General features: G+C 39.1%; 1 pseudogene; it reads left to right on the top strand.

The window, feature by feature from the left end:
* Window positions 1-227: 227 nt before the first annotated feature.
* The window catches only part of LOC141421404 (proline-rich nuclear receptor coactivator 2-like), a 67,473-nt pseudogene continuing 46,216 nt past the window's right edge, over window positions 228-21,484 (top strand).

Raw genomic sequence — 21,484 nt, 5'->3', positions numbered from 1 at the left:
CAGTGAGAAAGTTGAAGGTGTTGTCTGTCTGCTTCTTGCTGCTAATAATAAAATATGATAGGGGAGAGATAAGCTAAAGAAGGAATTTTTATGTATAGAGGAGCCCAATCTTGTTGGGTTTGAAAATAAAACTTTTCTCTTTTCCGGTTTCTCCAGATGGCAAAAAATTCTAAAATTAAGAAAAAGCTTATGGAAGGAGATCAGATCTAGGGTATTGTCAGGATAACATGGTTAGGGAAAGCCAAGAGAGTGACTGTAAAACTCTAAATAAGACTGCAGTGAATTTAGTGTCAGACCTCACCCAGGTAATAGTCTGTCCAAGGATCTTAAGGAAATGCCTTGCCTTACAGTTCCTCTTCATTAAACAAAAGGTCCTCTAAGAATTTTAAGAATATTGTCCTTCTGCACCTTTATAGGAAGCTTGAGAACTTATCTTGAAGAGATTTGTAAGTGGGTTTGTCTAACGGAGTGGGTTATAAATGGATTCACAAGAAATTCACAGTGTTTTGTTTTCAATAAACTTTAAAAACAGCAGTGTAGATTCACAACAAAATTTAGCTCAAATTACAGATAATTCCCATGAATCCTTTGTTCCCCCTCTCCTTTCAATCTTCCACACTATCAACATTCCTTACCAGGAGAGAGAGAGAGAGAGAGAGAGAGAGAGAGATATCATATCACTCCAAGTTCATAGCTTACATTAGAGCTTACCTTGGTGTTATATATTCTATAGCTCTGACAAACATATAATGACATGTATCTACCATTGTAGTATACACAGGGTAGGTTCACTGCTCCCAAAATTCCCTATGCTCTGTCTGTTCATCTTTCCCTTCCTCCTAATCCCTGGCAACTACAAATCTTTTGTGTCAATAGTTTTGCATTTTCTAAAATAGTTAGAGTCATCCAGTGTGTTGTTTTTTTTCAGATTGGCTTTCATTTAGTTAAATTTTCCTCTATGTCTTTTCATGACTTGGTAGCTTTTTTGTTGTTGTTGTTGTTGTTTGTTTGTTAGCATTAAATACTATTCCGCTGTCTGGATATACAAGAGTTTACTTACCACCCGTTTCCCTACTGAAGTACATTTTTTTTCAAGTTTTGAGAATTATGAATAAAGTTGCTACAAGTATCTGTGGGTTTTTGTGTAATAAGTTTTCAACTCATTTGGGTAAATATCAAGAAGTATAATTGCTGGATTGTAAGGTAGGAGTTTGCTTAGTTTTGAAAGAAACTGTCGAACTGTCCTCCAAAGTGACTGAACCATTCTGCATTCCAACCAGTACCAAATGAGAGTTCATTGCTTCACATCTTTTCCTAGCACAATGCTGTCAGTTTTTGGGTTTTCACAATTTTAATAGGTATGTAGTGGTATTTCATTGCTGTTTGCTGTTTTAATTTACATTTCACTGATGACATAGGATGTGAAACATCTTTTCATATGTTTATTTGCCATCTGTATTTCTCCTTTATTGAGGTGTCTGTTCAAATATTTTGCCTACTTTTTAATGGGCATATGTGTTAATTTTCTTATTATTGAGTTTTAAGTATACTCTGTATGTTTTAGGTAACAATGCTTTATCAGATGTATCTTTTGCAAACATTTTGTTTTGTTGGTGGCTTTTTTTTTTTCATTCTCTTGATCTGTAAAATTTTAAAAAAGGGTTATATCATCTTGGACTGAGAGGCCACAGAGATAGTATAAGATGAAAAGAGGTCTTTCATTTACCACAATTTGAGGAAGCCATGTTTTGGTATTCTGGTCATAGCTAGGGTCTTACTACTACCAGATCAGAGGTCATGGAGGTTCTTGGTCTCATCAGAGAAAGAACTCAAGGATGGATGCAGAGGAGATTTAGTGAGAATAGGTTAGGTTTGTTAAAGCAAAGCAAAATTATACTCTCAAGACAAGAGAAAGGGCAGGCTTGAGAGTTAGTGACTTCCCCAAGGTTTTTAGTGTTGGAATTTTTATTGGGGTTAGACCCATGTGTTATAAACTCCTCCCACACATTGGGTGGGGGAACTTTTTGGGGGATGGGGAAATTTTTAACTCTAGATGGTCAAATTTGAACTGTCATGATATACAGGTGGGTGGAAATTTGCTTAACCACAATGCTAATCACTTAATTAGCCCAAAGTTTGCCTGGCAATCAATATGGCTGCCTGAAATCTCTGTTTTTTTTTGTAGTCCATGGATCAACAGGATACAGCTGCAAGTCATGAGTTCTGTCAACAGTATTTTAACATTATATGGCTATTGCTCTTGGCTAGGCATTTCCTAACTTCCTGCCTAACCCCTGTATCATCAACAACAGACATATTAGTGAGTGAGCTTCCCTATGACTTCAGTCCTCAGCCTTTGAGCCACCCCAGGTGATGTTGAGGGGAGCAGAGATGAGCTATTCGCTTGAGACTTGTCCAGATAGCATATTAGTAAGCAAAATATTGTTGTTTTAGGCCACCAAGTGTTGGGGTATTTTTAAAAAATGTATCCATACTAACAAATAATTAGGTTTATACTTTTAGGTATATTTTATTTATTTATTTGTTCATTTATTCACATGTGCATACATTGTTTGGGTCATTTCTCCACCCTGCCCTCTCCCCCACCTTCCCCCTACCCAGTTTCAGGCAGGTCCCGTTCTGCCCTTATCACTGATTTTGTTGAAGAAAAGACACAAGCATAATAAGAAAGACAAAGCGTTTTTGCTAGTTGAGTTAAGCATAGCTATACAGAAAGATTCCTACTATTGCTTTCATGTACCCATGTGTTACGACCATGTTGCTTCAACTTTAACTGATCTTTGCATTTGTTCCTGATCCCCTGCTCATGATAACCTGTCATTTTAAGGTTTCTGTGTTAGTTCCTCTGGAGTGGGGACATCATGTTTTGGGTTTTCTACCTATTCCTATATCTCCGTATGTGATCCAAGTCCAACCACATTGCTGCATTTGCCCTAGATCTAAAGTCCACATATGAGGGAGAACATATGATTTCTGGTCAGCCTGGCTGACCGTGCTCAGAATGATGTTCTCCAGTTCCATCCATTTACCTGCAAATGATAAGATTTTATTTTTCTTCATGGCTGACAAAATTCCATTGTGTACAAGTACCACATTTTCTTGATCCATTCATCAGTAGTGGGGCATCTTGGTTGTTTCCATAACTTGGCTATTGTGAATAGTGATGCAATAAACATGGGTGTGCAGGTGCCTCTGGAATAACCTGTGGTGCATTCCTTTGAATATATCCCCAGGAGTGGGATTGCTGGATCATATGGCAGGTCTATGTTTAGATTTTTAAGAAGCCTCCATATTGTTTTCCAGAATGTTTGCACTAGAATGCATTCCCACCAGCAGTGTATGAGGGTTCCTTTTTCCCCACATCCTCACCAACACTTGTTGGTGGTGGTGTTTTGGATGATGGCTATTCTAACAGGGGTGAGGTGGAATCTTAGTGTGGTTTTGATTTGCATTTCCTTTATGGCCAGAGATGGTGAGCATTTTTTCATGTGTTTTTTGGCCATTTGAATTTCTTCTTTTGAAAAACTTCTGTTTAGTTTAGTTGCCCATTTCTTAATTGGTTCATTGATTTTAGGAGAGATTAAGTTTCTTAAGTTCCCTGTATATTCTAGTTATCAGTCCCTTGTCTGATGTATAGCTGGCAAATATTTTCTCCTACTCTGTGGGTGTTCTTTTCAGTTTAGAGACCATTTCTTTTGTTGTGCAGAAGCTTTTTAATTTTATGAAGTCCCATTTATTCATCCTTTATCTTAGTTGCTGGGCTGCTGGGGTTCTATTGAGGAAGTCTTTGCCTATACCTATTTGTTCCAGAGTGTTTCCTGCTCCTTCCTGTAGTAACTTCAGAGTTTTGGGTCTGATATTTAGGTCTTTGATCCATTTTGAGTTGATACTAGTACAGGGTGATAGACATGGATCTAGTTTCAGTTTCTTGCAGACAGGTAACCACTTTTCCCAGCAACATTTGTTGAAGAAGCTGTCTTTTCTCCATCGTATATTTTTGGAAGCTTTGTAAAAAATGAGGTGGCTATAGTTGTGTGGATTCATACCTGGGTCCTCTATTCTGTTCCACTGGTCTTCGCGTCTGTTTTTGTGCCAGTAACATGCTGTTTTTACTGCTATTGTTTTGTAATATAGTTTGAAGTCAGGTATTGTGATACCTCCAGCATTGCTCTTTTTGCTGAGTATTACCTTCGCTATTCACAGTCTCTTGTGTTTCCAAATGAATTTTAGGGTAGATTTTTCAATCTCTGTGATGAAAGCCATTGGGATTTTGACGGGAATTGTATTAAAATGTAGACTGCTTTTGGTAGTATAGCCATTTTTACTATGTTGATTCTACCTATCCATGAGCACGGGAGATCTTTCCATCTTCTGTAGTCTTCCTCGATCTCTTTCTTCAGGAGTTTGTAATTCTCCTTGTAGAGGTCATTCACATCCTTTGTTAAATTTACTCCTAGGTATTTGATTTTTTTTTTGAGGCTATTGTGAGGAATTGTTTTCATGTATTCCTTCTCAGTTTGTTCATTGTTGGTGTATAGAAAAACTAATGATTTTTGTAGGTTGATTTTGTATCCTGCCACCTTATTGTAGGTGTTTATGGTGTCTGAGAGTTTTTGGATAGTTTTTTTTGGGTCTTTAAGGTATAGGATCATGTCGTCTGCAAATAAGGATATTTTGACAGTTTCTTTACCTATTTGTATTCCTTTTATTTCTTCTTCTTGCCTAATTGCTCTGGCTAGGAATTCCAGTACTATGTTGAATAGGAGTGGAGATAGTGGGCATCCTTGTCTAGTTCTTGATTTTAGAGGGAATGGTTTCAGTTTTTCTCTGTTAAGTATAATGCTGGCTGTAGGTTTGTCATATATAGCTTTTATAATGGTGAGGTACTTTCCTTCTATTCCTAAGTTTTCTTAGAGTTTTTATCATGAAATGGTGTTGGATCTTATCAAAGGCTTTTTCTGCATCTATTGAGATGATCAAGTGGTTTTTGTCTTTGCTTCTATTGAGGTAATGTATTATTACATTTATAGATTTACATATGTTGAACCACCTTGCATCCCTGGGATGAAGCCAACTTGGTCGTGGTAAATGATCTTTCTGATGTATTGTTGGATTCGATTTGCCATTATTATATTGAGGATTTTTCCATCAATGTTCATTAGGGAAATTGGCCTGCAGTTCTCCTTTTGTGGAGGTGTCTTTGTCTGGTTTTCGGATGAGAGTAATATTGGCTTCATAAAATGAGTTAGGCGGTGTTCCTTTCCTTTCTATTTTGTGGGACAGTTTAAGGAGAGTTGGTATTAGTTCTTTAAATGTCTGATAGAATTCAGAAGTGAATCCGTCAGGTCCTGGACTTTTTCTTTTTTGGGAGGCTCTTGATGGCAACTTCAATTTCTTTTTGTGTTATAGATCTATTCAGGTGATTAATATCCTCTTGGTTCAGTTTTGGGTGGTTGTAAGTTCTAGAAATCTGTCCATTTCTTTGAGATTTTCAAATTTATTAGAGCATAGGCTCTCAGAGTAGTCTCTGATGATTTCCGTGGTATTTGTTGTTATCTCTCCTTTTGAATTTCTGATTTTACTGATTTGGGTTTTTTCTCTTCTCATTTTAGTCAGGTTTGCCAAGGGTCTGTCAATCTTATTTATTTTTTCAAAGAACCAGCTTTTTGTTTCATTGATTCTTTGTATAATTTTTTTGTTTCTATTTCATTGATTTCAGCCCTTATCTTAATTATTTCTTTCCTTTGCTTGTTTTGGGATTTGTTTGTTCTTGTTTTCCTAGGAGTTCAGTTGTAGTGTTAGGTCATTGATTTGAGATCTCTCTGTCCTTTTGATATATGCGCTCATGGCTATATATATAAACTTTCCTCTTAGGACTGCCTTTGCTGTGTCCCATAGGTTCCAGTAAGTTGTGTTCTCATTTTCATTAACTTCCAGGATCAGTGACCCATTCATCATTGAGTAATGTGTTGTTCAGCTTCCAATTGTTTGTGTCTTTTTTACTGCTGTTTTTGATGTTGATTTCTAGTTTTAATGCATTGTGGTCAGACAGAATGCATGGGATTATTTCTATTTTCTTATATTTGCTGAGGCTTGCTTTGTGCCCTAAGATATGATCAATCTTGGAAAAAGTTCCATGGGCTGCTGAGAAGAATGTATATTGTGCAGAAGTTGGATGAATTATTCTGTAGACATCAGCTAGGTCCATTTGATCTACGATGTGATTTAGTTCTAGGAATTCTTTATTGATTTTTTTGTTTGGATGACCTATATATTGGTGATAGGGTAGTATTAAAGTCTCCCACTACCACTATGTTGGAGTTTGTATGTTTTTAGGTCCTTCAGAGTATGTTTGATGAAGTTGGGTGCATTGACGTTGGTTGCATATAGGTTGATAATTGTCATTTCCTTTTGGTATATTTCTCCTTTTATTTGTATGGAGTGTCCTTCTTTATCTCATTTGATCAAAGTAGGTTTGAGGTCTACTTTGTCCCAGATAAGTGTTGCTACCCCTGCCTGTTTTCAGGGACCATTGGCTTGGTGAATCTTCTTCCAGCCTCTCACTCTCAGCCAGTGCTTATTTCTGTGGAGGAGGTGGGTCTCCTGTATGCAGCAGATTGTTGGATCTTCCTTTTTAATCCAATTTGCCAAATGGTGTCTTTTGATGGGGGAATTTAGTCCATTAACATTAATGTTAGTATTGATAAATATGAGGTGATCCCTGTCATGTAGTTGTTTTTGTTGATTAAGGGTTTGATTGTGTGCAGCTGAATCAATGTTACTCTTTACTTTCTTGTGTTTTCTTCTCCTGTGGTTTGTTATTGCCTGCCCTTTCATGGTTTTGTTTGCTTTCATTATCTGTGTGCAGAATTCCTTGGAGAATCTTTTGTAGTGGTGGCTTGGTGGTCATATATTGTTTTAGTTTCTGCTTATCATGGAAGACTTTTATTGTTCCATCTATTTTGAATGATAGTTTTGCTGGGTAGAGTATCCTAGGGTTGAAGTTATTTTCATTCAATGCTTGGAAGACCTCACTCCATTCTCTTCTTGCTTCAAAGGTTTCTGTTGAGAAGTCTGCTGTGATTTTGATGGGTTTGCCTTTGTATGTTATTTTTTTTTTCTCTCTTACAGCCTTCAATATTCTTTCTCTAGTCTCTGTACTTGTTGTTTTAATGATAATATGTTGTGGGGTAGTTCTATTTTGGTCAGGTCTGTTCGGTGTTCTGGAGGCTTCTTGTACCCGAATGGGCATAGTTTTCTCTAGATTTGGGAATTTTTTATGTTATTATTTTGTTGAATATATTACGCATTCCTTTTGCTTGCATCTCTTCTCCTTCTTCAATGCCCATGATTCTCAGGTTTGATCTTTTGATGGAGTCAGTGAGTTCTTCCATTTTCTTTTCACAGGTCTTGAGGTTTTTAACTAATAGTTCTTCAGTTTTTCCTTTAATTGCCATGTCATCTTCAAGTTCTGAGATATTGTCTTCTGTTTGTTCTATTCTGCTGGAATGGCCTTCCATTTTGTTTTGTATTTCTGTTTCATTCTTCTGAGATTTTCCATATCATGGGTTACTTCCTCTTTAATATTGTCAATTTTTGCCCTTAATTTGTTTATCTCTCTGTTTATGGTGGTCTCAGTTTCAGTTTGGCATTTATTTAGAGCTTCTATGATGTCATTTATTTGTTTCTGTGTTTTCTCATATTCTTTATTTTTGTCCTCTTGGAATTTCTTGAGTGCCCCCTGTATGTTTTGATTGACCATGTCTAGTAACATCTCTATGAAATTCTCATTAATTACTTGTAGAATTTCTTCTTTCAGGTTGTTCTTGTGGGCTTCATTGGGTTCCTTAGTATAGTTTATGTTTGTTTTGTTGGAGTCTGGATCTGTGTATCTGTTTTCTTCATTTCACTCTAAATCCTGTAGTGTTTTATTTTTGAGGGGAGAATGGTTTCCTTCCCTTTTTTCTTCTTCCCATATTTCCACTAGGTAGCGTTTCTATTCCTGGACTATGTGTAATTTGGTATTGGCTGGGTAACAATATTAATACTAACAAAACCAAGAAAGAAAGATAAAAAAGAGAGAGAGATGGAAAGATAAAAGGAATAGAGTAGAGAGGAAAAGAGAAAAAAAATGGTAGAGATGGTGGATGACCAAACAGCAAACCATGCAGCAAATCCCTTAAAGAAGGGAAAAAAAAATCACCAGTTCTGAAACACTAGAATTGCAGTCTTAGTTGTTCTGATTCTACATTTTTAGCATCCAAACCTGTCTGTCTGTGTCTTTTAGGTAGGTTTGGAGCCTTCCTGTGGCAAGTGGCCGGTGGGTGGGGTCCCATGGGCCTATGGGTGGAGGCCTTTAGCTGAGGTGAAGTAGCAGGCTTTGTAGTGTGGGCTTGGCATGCCTGAAGGGTGCAGGCCTGCGGAGTAGAGATCCTGCATGTCTGTGGATTCCCCACTTGACAGGCTTGGGGGGGCATGGTCCAGCAGAATGGAGATTGTGCATCTGTGGGTCCCTGGCTTGGCAGGCCTTAGGGGCACAGTCTTGCAGAGTGAATATTGTGCAGGGCTGTGCAGGCCTTGGGGGCCTGGCCCAGCAGAGCAGAGATCGTGCAGGGCTGTGCCGGCCTTGGGGTCATGGCCCAGTGGAACAGAGATTGCGCATGTTTGTATCTCTGGTGTGGCAGGCATTGGGGGCATGGCCAGCAAAGCAGAGATCATGCAGGGCTGGGGGGGGGCAAAACGGAGCTTCTACAGGGCTGTGCAGGCCTTGGGGGCATGGCACAGAAGAGCAGAGATCATGCAGGGCTGTGCAGGTCTTGGATGTGTGGCCCAGCGGACATGTGTAGGGCTGTGCAGGCCTGGGGGGGGCGTGGCCTGGTGGAGATCGTAAATGTCTGTGGATCCCCAGCCTTAAGGGCTTATCCCGTGGAGATTTTGCTGTTCTGAGGGGTGGGAGTTTGGGATAGCACAGCCCTGGCGGGGCAAAGGAGCAGGGCTGGAGGATTGGAACTCCCACAGTGTGCAGAGCAGTGGTTCTGTAGGTCTATGGGTGGGGCTTAGCATGCAGCGCCTGCTATTCTTTTAGTATATGGTGGCGTGGAGAGGCCTCCCAGGAGCTAGGGGCTCATAGTGCTGATGTTTCAGCTCTCCCTGGTGCTTTACCTCAATTAAGCATGTCTCCAGCTTCTTATAAAGTCCCTGGATCATAGAGGTCAGAAGGTCTGTGGCTGTGTTCTGGTTGCCATCTTGGATCCTACCGGTTTTATTATTTGTTGATGACTTTTCTCTCCACACAGTAGGTGGAATCTTTCTTGTTTTTCTAATCCAAGCTTCCCATTCTGTTGGGATGTTCCCTATGTCATAGTCAATTTCATTTTTATTTGCAGCTTCTACAAACCTTTTCTCTCGAATAATTTGTCCTGTCCAGTTCTTGTACTTTGGGATATAGTAGTATTTGTTCCCGAGCTGGTCTGTACCCACAAGCTCCTTTATCTCCTTTGACAGCACTTTCCACCAGGTGCAGAACAAACTCTTTTAGGTATATTTTAAAATTAAATTTTGGTAATAGTTATACTGGCTTCATGAAATAAATTGGAAAACATTTCACCTTGTTATTTGGTATGGAATAATTTAAATAACATTGTAATTATTGGCACAGGATTCTGTAATCCTGGCACTCAACAGACTGAGGCAGGAGGATCCTAAGCTATATGATAAGACCCTGTCTCAAAAATCAAAACAAGATTCCAAGATGGCAGCTAGAGGGAGGAAGCAGAAAGCAAGCCTCCTATAGTGAAATCTTGGAGAGATGCTGGAGATGCACTTTGCAGGCATAATCACTGAGAAGAGGCATAACTTTGACTCCTCCACACCTCCAGCTGGCACAGAGAATCTCCACTTCACATTAAACGGAGAAACCAGGAGGGCCCCCGGGCCACCAGTCGCCCGCACCCAGACGGCTAGGGAAGACGCGGACCAGGTGAGCTTCGCGGTACCATGGTATTCCCACAAAGCCTGGGCCAGAGCAGCATAGTCCCCTGGACAGACTGACCTCCACCTGGGGAAAAAAAAGAGAAACTGACTAATAAGCAATAAGAACAATAAAGACATGCAGGAAAGAGGGTGGGGTGCACTGAGCACTGAAGATTGGGGAAGGGAATCCTTCCTGGGACTGTAAATAAACAAGCCAGGTGGGCTGGAGAGGCTCTAGTGAGAGCGGGGCTGCACACCCAGCAATCAGGAGTGGGAAAGCTTGTGAGAGTAGCGGAGGGAGGAAAGCTCCACAGGAGAGGAGGGAAGACCCACTTCTCACGTGAACTGTAAACAAATGTGGTGGCTGGCAGGAGCAGCAGCACCACCCAGTAATCAGGAGGAGGAAAGCTTGTGAGAGTAGCAGAGGGAGGAAAACTCCACAGGAGAGGGGGGAAGACCCACCTCCCACATGAACTGTAAATAAACATGCAGGCCTGAGAACGCGGGTGCAATGTCACCTTTCCCAGTGTGCTTGCAAAGGGGAAAGCTTGTAGCAGAGGCTCACGCACAGGAGAACTCTGAGCAAACAAAGCCTGAGGGGCCAGGTGAGTGCTAAGCTCACCCAAGAGATCTGCATAAATAACACCGCCAGCAACAGCAGGCTGACAGCAGAGGGCAGGCAAGCCACAGCCACAGAAACCATTCTCATAACTGTCTCCAGACTCTTTGTTTTCTTCTTCTCCCTACCTTTGATGAGAGAACAACTGAATTACACTTGCATGCTGAAAAACTTACTGAAACTGTATTGCATTTGAACTTGGGACACTTGGTGGGGTTTTGTGTGTGTGTGTGTGTGTGTGTGTGTGTGTGTGTGTAGTTTTGTTCTACTTTATGCGTCCCCTTTGATGAGACAACTACAGAACAACATCTGAGGCACCATCTCCAGGATTGGAGACTGAGACGGACACGCAAATTGTTAAGACTGAAACTTCATTGCATTTGAACTTGGAGGTTATTTTGTTTTTTGTTTTATTTTAATTTTCTATTTTTCATTTTATTTTAATTCATTTTTATATATAGATATTTCTTTCATTTACTTATTTTTATGTTTATTCTTACCTTTTTTTTAATTTTTGATTTTCAATCCTCTCTCTGTCTCTCTAATGTCTGTTTAGCTTACTGTTGATTAGTACACTAATGCTCCTTGTTTATACCTTTGAAACTTTCTTGTCTGATACCCTGTTCTGTTTTCTCCTTCTTGTCTGTGTATTTGTTTTTCCCTTTTCTTTAACTTCTTGCTTTCCATCTCAGCTCACCCTTCCATTCTAAATATTACCATTGTTATTATTACAAGCTAGAAAATACTTAATTGCACACAGTACAGGGACAGTAACAACACCAAAGACAATGACGGGAAGACAGAAAAAACAAGGAAACCAGTTTCCCCACACCAAAAAATTAGTACAGGAACCAGAGGGGAATGAAGAAAACAGATACTCAGATCCAGACTCCAACAAAATGAAGATAAACTATGCCAAAGGACCCAATGAAGCCCACAAAAATAATTTAAAAGAAGACATACTACAGTTACTCAATGAGAATTTTATAGAGATGATACTGGATAGGGTCAACCAAAATGTACAGGAGACACTCAAGAAATTCCAAGACAACAAAAATAGAGAATTTGAAAAAGCAAAAGAAGAAATAAAGGAAACCATAGAAGCACTGTATAAACACCAAAGTGAAACAGAGAACACGATGAATAAACAGATAAATGAACTCAGCACAAAAATAGACAACATTAAAGAGGAAACCACCCAGGATATGGAAAACCTCAGTAAAAAGACGAAACAGAACTGCAAAACAAACGGAAGGCCAATCCAGCAGAATAGAAAAAACAGAAGACAGAATCTCAGAACTTGAAGATGGAAAGGTAATTAAAGGAAAAACTGAAGAACTATTAATTAAAAAACTCAAGACCTGTAAAAAAAATGCAAGAACTCACTGACTCCATCAAAAGACCAAACTTGAGAATCATGGGCATCGAAGAAGGAGAAGAGCTGCAAGCGAAGGGAATGCGTAATATATTCAACAAAATAATAACGGAAAATTTCCCAAATCTAGAGAAAGATATTCCCATACAAATGCAAGAGGCCTCCAGGACACCAAACAGACCGGATCAAAATAGAACTACTCCACGACATATCATCATTAAAACAACAAGTTCAGAAACTAAGGAAAGAATATTGAAGGCTGTAAGAGAGAAAAAACAAGTAACATACAAAGGTAAACCCATCAAAATCACAGCAGACTTCTCAACTGAAACATTAAAAGCAAGAAGAGCGTGGGGTGAGATCTTCCGGGCACTGAATGAAAATAACTTCAACCCCAGGATACTCTACCCAGCAAAACTATCATTCAAAATAGAGCAATAAAAGTCTTCCATGATAAGCAGAAACTAAAACAATACGTGACCACAAAGCCACCACTACAAAAGATTCTGCAAGGGATCCTGCACACAGAAAGTGAAACCCAACTTAACCATGAAAAGACAGGCAGCACCAAACCACAGGAAAAGAAAAAGCAAGACAGTAGAGAGTAACCTCAACTTAGGTACACACATTCAATCCTTCAAACAATTAAGACAACTAAATGACAGGAATCTCCACATACCTATCTGTACTAACGCTTAATGTTAATGGACTTAATTCACCCATCAAAAGGCACCGCTTGACGAAATGGATTAAAAAGGAAGATCCAACAATTTGTTGCTTACAGGAGACCCATCTCACCGACAGAAATAAGCATAGGCTTAGGATGAAAGGCTGGAAGAAGATTTACAAGCCAATGGCCCCCGAAAACAGGCAGGAGTAGCAATACTTATCTCTGACAAAGTAGACTTCAAACCTACATTGATCAAATGAGATGAAGGACATTCCATACTAATAAAAGGGGTAATAGATCAAAAGGAAATAATAATCATCAACCTGTATGCACCCAATGTCAATGCACCCAATTTCATCAAACATACCCTGAAAGACCTAAAAGCATATATAAACACCAAAACAGTGGTTGTGGGAGACTTTAAAACCCCATTATCATCAATAGATAGGTCATCCAAACAAAAAATCAATAAAGAAATCCAAGATCTAAAATATGCAATAGATCAAATGGACCTAGTAGATGTCTACAGAACATTTCATCCAACCTCTACACAATATACTTTCTTCTCAGCAGCCCATGGAACCTTCTCCAAAATAGATCATATCCTAGGGCACAAAGCAAGTCTCAGCAAATATAAGAAAATAGAAATTATACCGTGAGTACTATCTGATCACAATGCAGTAAAAGTAGAATTCAACAACAAAAGTAAAGACAAAAAAACATGCAAACAGCTGGAAACTAAATAAGTCATTACTTAATGAAGAATGGATCATCGATGCAATAAAAGAGGAAATTAAAAAGTTCCTGGAAGTCAATGAAAATGAAAACACAACCTACCGGAACCTATGGGACACAGCTAAGGCAGTCTTGAGAGGAAAGTTTATAGCCATGAGTGCATATATTAAAAAGATTGAAAGATCCCAAATCAATGACCTAATAATACATCTCAAACTACTAGAAAAACAAGAACAAGCAAATCCCAAAACAAATAGAAGGAGAGAAATAATAAAAATAAGAGCTGAAATCAACAAAATAGAAACCAAAAAAACCATACAAAGAATTAATGAAACAAAAAGTTGGTTCTTTGAAAAAATAAACAAGATCAATAGACCCCTGGCAAACCTGACTAAAATGAGGAGAGAAAAAACCCAAATTAGTACAATTAGGAATGCAACAGGGGAGATAACAACAAACACCATGGAAGTCCAGGAAATCATCAGAGACTATTTTGAGAACCTATATTCAAATAAATTTGAAAATCTAAAAGAAATGGACAGATTTCTAGATACATATGATCATCCAAAACTGAACCAAGAGGAAATTAATCACCTGAATAGACCTGTAACACAAAATGAAATTGAAGCAGCAATCAAGAGTCTCCCCAAAAAGAAAAGTCCAGGACCTGATGGATTCTCTGCTGAATTCTATCAGACCTTTAAAGAAGAACTGATACCAACCCTACTTAAACTGTTCCACGAAATAGAAAGGGAAGGAAAACTGCCAAACACATTTTATGAAGCCAGTATTACACTTATCCCAAAACCAGGCAAAGACACCTCCAAAAAGGAGAACTATAGGCCAATCTCCTTAATGAACATTGATGCAAAAATCCTCAACAAAATAATGGCAAACCGAATTCAGCAACACATCAAAAAGATTATTCACCACGACCAAGTAGGTTCCTCCCAGGAATGCAGGAGTGGTTCAACATACGAAAATCAATAAACGTAATAAACCACATTAACAGAAGCAAAGACAAAAACCACTTGATCATCTCAATAGATGCAGAAAAACCTTTGATAAGATCCAACATCATTTCATGATAAAAGCTCTAAGAAAACTAGGAATAGAAGGAAAGTTCCTCAACATTATAAAAGCTATATATGACAAACCTACAGCCAGCATTATACTTTTTTTTTTTCATTTTTCTTTTATTATTCATATGTGCATACAAGGCTTGGTTCATTTCTCCCCCCTGCCCCCACCCCCTCCCTTACCACCCACTCCACCCCCTCCCGCTCCCCCCCCTCAATACCCAGCAGAAACTATTTTGCCCTTATCTCTAATTTTGTTGTAGAGAGAGTATAAGCAATAATAGGAAGGAACAAGGGGTTTTGCTGGTTGAGATAAGGATAGCTATACAGGGCATTGACTCACATTGATTTCCTGTGCGTGGGTGTTACCTTCTAGGTTAATTCTTTTTGATCTAACCTTTTCTCTAGTTCCTGGTCCCCTTTTCCTATTGGCCTCAGTTGCTTTAAGGTATCTGCTTTAGTTTCTCTGCATTAAGGGCAACAAATGCTAGCTAGTTTTTTAGGTGTCTTACCTATCCTCACTCCTCCCTTGTGTGCTCTCGCTTTTATCATGTGCTCATAGTCCAATCCCCTTGTTGTGTTTGCCCTTGATCTAATGTCCACATATGAGGGAGAACATATGATTTTTGGTCTTTTGATCCAGGCTAACCTCACTCAGAATGATGTTCTCCAATTCCATACATTTACCAGCGAATGATAACATTTCGTTCTTCTTCATGGCTGCATAAAATTCCATTGTGTATAGATACCACATTTTCTTAATCCATTCGTCAGTGCTGGGGCATCTTGGCTGTTTCCATAACTTGGCTATTGTGAATAGTGCCGCAATAAACATGGATGTGCAGGTGCCTCTGGAGTAACAGTCTTTTGGGTATATCCCCAAGAGTGGTATTGCTGGATCAAATGGTAGATCAATGTCTAGCTTTTTAAGTAGCCTCCAAATTTTTTTCCAGAGTGGTTGTACTAGTTTGCATTCCCACCAACAGTGTAAGAGGGTTCCTTTTTCCCCACATCCTCACCAACACCTGTTGTTGATGGTGTTGCTGATGATGGATATTCTAACGGGTGACGTGGAATCTTAGCATGGTTTTAATTTGCATTTCCTTTATTGCTAGAGATGGTGAGCATTTTTTCATGTGTTTTTTGGCCATTTGAATTTCTTCTTTAGAGAAAGTTCTGTTTACTTCACTTGCCCATTTCTTTATTGGTTCATTAGTCTTGGGAGAATTTAGTTTTTTAAGTTCCCTATATAGTCTGGTTATCAGTCCTTTGTCTGATGTATAGTTGGCAAATATTTTCTCCCACTCTGTGGGTGTTCTCTTCAGTTTAGAGACCATAGCTTTTGATGAACAGAAGCTTTTTAGTTTTATGAGGTCTCATTTATCTATGCTATCTCTTAGTTGCTGTGCTGCTGGGATTTCATTGAGAAAGTTCTTACCTATACCTACTAACTCCAGAGTATTTCCTACTCTTTCCTGTATCAACTTTAGAGTTTGTGGTCTGCTATTAAGATCCTTGATCCATTTTGAGTTAATATTGGTATAGGGTGATATACAGGGAACTAGTTTTATACTTAACGTTAAGTATTTATACTTAACGGAGAAAAATTAAAACCATTCCCTCTAAAATCAGGAACCAGACAAGGATGCCCACTATTCCACTCCTATTCAACATAGTACTGGAATTCCTAGCCAGAGCAATTAGGCAAGAAGAAGGAATAAAAGGAATACAAATAGGTAAAGAAACTGTCAAAATATCCCTATTTGCAGACGACATGATCCTATATCTTAAAGACCCAAAAAACTCTACTCAGAAGCTTCTAGACATCATCAATAGCTATAGCAAGGTAGCAGGATATAAAATCAACATAGAAAAATCATTAGCATTTCTATACACTAACAATGAGCAAACGGAAAAAGAATGTATGAAAACAATTCCATTTACAATAGCCTCAAAAAAAATCAAATACCTAGGTGTAAACCTAACAAAAGATGTGAAAGACCTCTACAAGGAAAACTATACACTTCTGAAGAAAGAGATTGAGGAAGACTATAGAAAGTGGAGAGATCTCCCATGCTCATGGATTGGTAGAATCAACATAGTAAAAATGCTGATACTCCCCAAAGTTATCTACATGTTTAATGCAATTCCCATCAAAATTCCAATGACATTCGTTAAAGAGACTGAAAAATCTACAGTGAAATTTATATGGAAACACAAGAGGCCACGAATAGCCAAGGCAATATTCAGTCAAAAGAACAATGCAGGAAATATCACCATACCTGACTTCAAACTATATTACAAAGCAGTAGCAATAAAAACAGCATGGTACTGGCACAAAAACAGACATGAAGACCAGTGGAACAGAATAGAGGATCCAGATATGAAGCCACACAACTATGAGCAACTTATCTTTGACAAAGGAGCTAAAAATATACGATGGAGAAATAGCAGCCTCTTCAACAAAAACTGCTGGGAAAACTGGTTAGCAGTCTGCAAAAAACTGAAACTAGATCCATGTATATCACCCTATACCAAGATTAACTCAAAATGGATCAAGGATCTTAATATTAGACCCCAAACTCTAAAGTTGGTACAGGAAAGAGTAGGAAATACTCTGGAATTAATAGGTGTAGACAAGAACTATGTCTATGGAACCCTAGCAGCATAGCAACTAAGAGATAGCATAGATAAATGGGACTTCATAAAACTAAAAAGCTTTTGCTCAACAAAAGAAATGGTCTCTAAACTGAAGAGAACACCCACAGAGTGGGAGAATATATTTGCCATCTACACATCAGACAAAGGACTGATAATCGGAATATATAGGGAACCTAAAAAACTAAATTCTCCCAAAATTAATGAACCAATAAAGAAATGGGCAAGTGAACTCAACAGAACTTTCTCAAAAGAAGAAATTCAAATGGCCAAAAAACACATGAAAAAAATGCTTACTATCTCTAGCAATAAAGGAAATGCAAAGTAAAACCACACTAAGATTCCACCTCTGTTAGAGGTGGAATTCTAACCCCTGTTAGAATAGCCATCATTAGCAACACCACTAACAACAGAGGATGCAGGGAAGTAGGAACCCTCTTACACTGCTGGTAGGAATGTAAACTAATATAACCACTCTGGAAAAAAATTTGGAGGCTACTTAAAAATCTAAACATTGATGTACCTTATGATCCAGCAATCCCACTCCTGGGGATATACCCAAAAGCCTGTGACACAGGTTATTCTAGAGTCACCAGCACACCCATATTTATTGCAGCACTACCCACAATAGCCAAGTTATGGAAACAGCCAGGATGCCCCACTACTGACGAATGGATCAAGAAAATGTGGTATTTATACACAATGGAGTTTTATGCAGTCATGAAGAAGAATGAAATGTTATCATTCACTGGTAAATGGATGGAATTGGAGAACATCATTCTGAATGAGGTTAGAATAGCCCAAAAGACCAAAAATCATATGTTCTCCCTCATATGCAGACATTAGATCAAGGGCAAACACAACAAGGGGATTGGACTTTGATCACATGATAAAGCGAGAGCACACAAGGGAGGTATGAGGATAGGTAAGACACCTAAAAAACTAGATAGCATTTGTTGCCCTCAATGCAGAGAAACTAGAACAGATACCTTAAAAGCAACTGAGGTTAATAGGAGAAGGGGTCCAGGAACTAGAGAAAAGATTAGTTCAAGAAGAATTAACTTAGAAGGTAACACACATGCACAGGAAAGCAATGCCAGTCAACTCCTTGTATAGCTATCCTTATCTCAACTAGCAAAAACCCTTGGTCCTTCCTATTATTGCTTATACTCTCTCTTCAACAAAATTAGAGATAAGGGCAAAATAGTTTCTGCCGGGTAGTGAGAGGTAAGGGGGGTAAGGGAGGGAGCGAGGCGGGGGGCAAGGGATGGGGTGGGGAAAGAGGGGAGAAATGACCCAAATATTGTATGCACATATGAATAAAATAAAAATTAAAGAAAAGGAAAAAAAGAATTATTCTTTTTATTCCATATTGCATTTTGAAAACTTTCAAACAAAAAGATTTGGAAGACTTATCTAGATTCAACAATTTGTCTTATAATTTAGTATTTCTCTTTTAATTCAGAAATACTAGTGCAGAAATGGCCTGTCCCAAGGCCAGAAAAGTAGAAGAAAAGCCTGTATTGTTTTTATATGCCACAAAACAAGGAAATCCTGAGTTGAATGGGGGCATATCAAAAGGTCATGCAGGGGACAGGGGTTGCTTTTCAGAGAAAACATTGAAAGGAAGTGAGCAAAGCAGGACTATCAGAGGGAGAAGTTGTAGTATGATACAGGCCATCTTCTACATGGAAGCTCTGAACCTAAGCTGACCCTTTCTAGTTGTCCTGAATTGGGACAAAGGGGCTTGGCTCTGGTATCCACATGGACCAATCATTTGATGTAGGCTTTCCCTGGAGAGGGAGCTTAGCCCTGGGTGAGCAATCGCCTTTCAATGGAGAGCAGATTCTGGAGCAATGCAAATTGTGAGCTGTCATGGGCAACATTCTTTTTTTTTTTAATTGGTGTATTGCTTTTTTAAAAATTTCTTTTATTCATATGTGCATACGATGTTCCCCCTCCCCACCCTCTCCTTTTCCCTCCGCCCTCTCACATCCTCCCCCCCCACCGCTACCAGGCAGAAACTATTTTGCCTTTACCTCTAATTTTGTTGAAGAGAGAGTATAAGCAATAATAGGAAGGATCAAGGATTTTTGTTAGTTTATATAAGGATAGGTATACAGGGAGTTTACTCACATTGCTTTCCTGTACATATGTGTTACATTCTAAATTAATTCTTCTTGAACTAACCTTTTCTCTAGTTCCTGGTCCCCTTCTCCTATTGGCCTCTGTTGCTTTAAAGTTTCTGCATTCTTGCCACTATGGAAGAAAGCCTTATTCCTAGACTGTGTGGCAATCTCTAACATCATCTACTTATTTCATGTAATACATTCACCCCATCTGGAACAGCTTCTTTAGGATTCTGGCTAATTTCTGTATTAGTTTATTTTCCTTTATTATAATGAAATACATGAAGCTTGGTAACTTATAAAGAAAAGTGGTTCATTGTTGTTTCACCATTCTGGAGATCCAAGATTAAGGGGACAGCATCTTCTTGATGGGATCCTGAGGTAGCACAGGACATCACATAGCAAGAGGCAGGGAGTGTGTGTGTGCCTGTTCTCTCACCCTCTTCTTATAAATCCACCAAGATTCAGTCATGGAGCCTCCACCCCAATCACCTTATCTAATCCCAATCACTTCCCAAAGGCTCCACCTCTAAACACTATAGTCACATAAGGTTTTCTATCCTCTTGATACTTCACAATGAGGATGGGAAGGGCACTCAAACACCACTCTCAAACCATAGCAGTCTTTGTCTGGGGATATAAGAGGAAGGTAAGTAGGACTTATTCCTGTCTCTTTCACCATAGCTGGTCTTGGGGCTGCAATTAGTGCTCATTATTTCCTTCTGTCACTTCTCAGTCTCCCATTACCCTTGGCTAACACCTCTGTGTCCCAGTCCTCGACGGCTCACATTGCCTTGCTTGCTATAAGCTGTAACTTTCAAATTTGTCTACTTGCCATCAAAATTGGGCAAAGGAGTAGGATGAGATACCCTTTCATGCATGCCCTTCATATGACAAATGTAATATGTTCATCACTGGGGGCTAAAAATGTTCTTCCCTGTGCTCACAGTGTGACAGGAGTCCTACTTCTCACTGATGATCAAGGTCAGTTACCCTGCCTGAATAGTGACTCCTCTTCTTGCCTTCTGGTCTCTTGGCCCAAGGTACTTGAAGTGACCAAGTGGCAGTTGCAACTGCTATTAAATGTAGAGTTTAATGAGATGTTTCCCTTGGTGGTATCAGGACCTTTTGATTCAGAGAACCTAGTATGGCAGGGGTAAGAAATACAAATTGTTAAATGGGTCACTGCTTCTCCCCGTTTCCTGGTGACAGTATTTTACCTATTGCAGATGCAGTCACTATGTAATGGTTATTGGTTTAGTCTATGACTGCATCCTGGAGAAGAGCACCCTATCCTCACATGGTGTCTCCAAGGGGGGGTGGCTCAGCCATGCCTTCAGAATGTTCTTCATTCCTGTTTAGGCTGGCATCTTCTGGATATTGCAGTTTGTGATAGGAGCAGTGGAACTCATGGTTATGTTCTCATCTTCTTTAATATCAGGCAATGTTATGTGGGATTTGGTTAAAATGAATGAGTACGCTTTCAGATAGTGCTGCTTGCTAAAGTTCTGCAAGCTAGAAAGGCAGATTCATACTATAATATGTGTTGATTCTTGTCAAAGTAAACTACTGTTCCTTCCAGCATGGAAAGGGTTCAATCTAATCCATTCTAACTGACTGTCTAGTTGACATCTTTGAAGGAATATGCTGTATGGGGGCTCAGCTTTGGGTTTTGTTACTAGCAGTTGTATAATCCACAGTAGCAGTAGCCTGTTCATGGCCTCCATTCCTGTCATCATGGCTTCTTTACCCATTACGTTGGCACCAAGATGGCAATGATAAAATCTGTCACTTGGTGATGTTAGTTGGTTAGCATTCTGCATGCTTCATTATTCAGTGCCTTTTCCATGGAAGATGTTCTTTGGTGGGTGTTAACATGTGATACAAGATGCTCATACTTTGTTTTCATTCTTGCAGGCCCTATCATGTATTTTCCTCAGGAAAACCAGGTGTGGGAATCTTTTACATGAGAGTTGAGGATCTCAGCTAGCAGAGTGGTAGAGAGAAGATATATAAACTGTTATATCTGAGTGGAACATCAGGCTGGGCTTGTGAAATTTTGGAAACCCTAAAGTTTCTAATTTGATCAACTAGAAGGATCAGAGATTCACTTTATTGTATTATTGTTGTTTTTGAGATACAGTCTCACTCTGTAAACCAGGCTGACCTTGAATTTATGATCCTCCTGCTTCATTAGCCTCCTGACTACTGAAATTACAGGCAGGT

Source organism: Castor canadensis, chromosome 3, assembly GCF_047511655.1.
Source record: "Castor canadensis chromosome 3, mCasCan1.hap1v2, whole genome shotgun sequence".
Taxonomy (NCBI): domain Eukaryota; kingdom Metazoa; phylum Chordata; class Mammalia; order Rodentia; family Castoridae; genus Castor; species Castor canadensis.
This window is presented reverse-complemented; position numbering and strand designations above follow the sequence as displayed.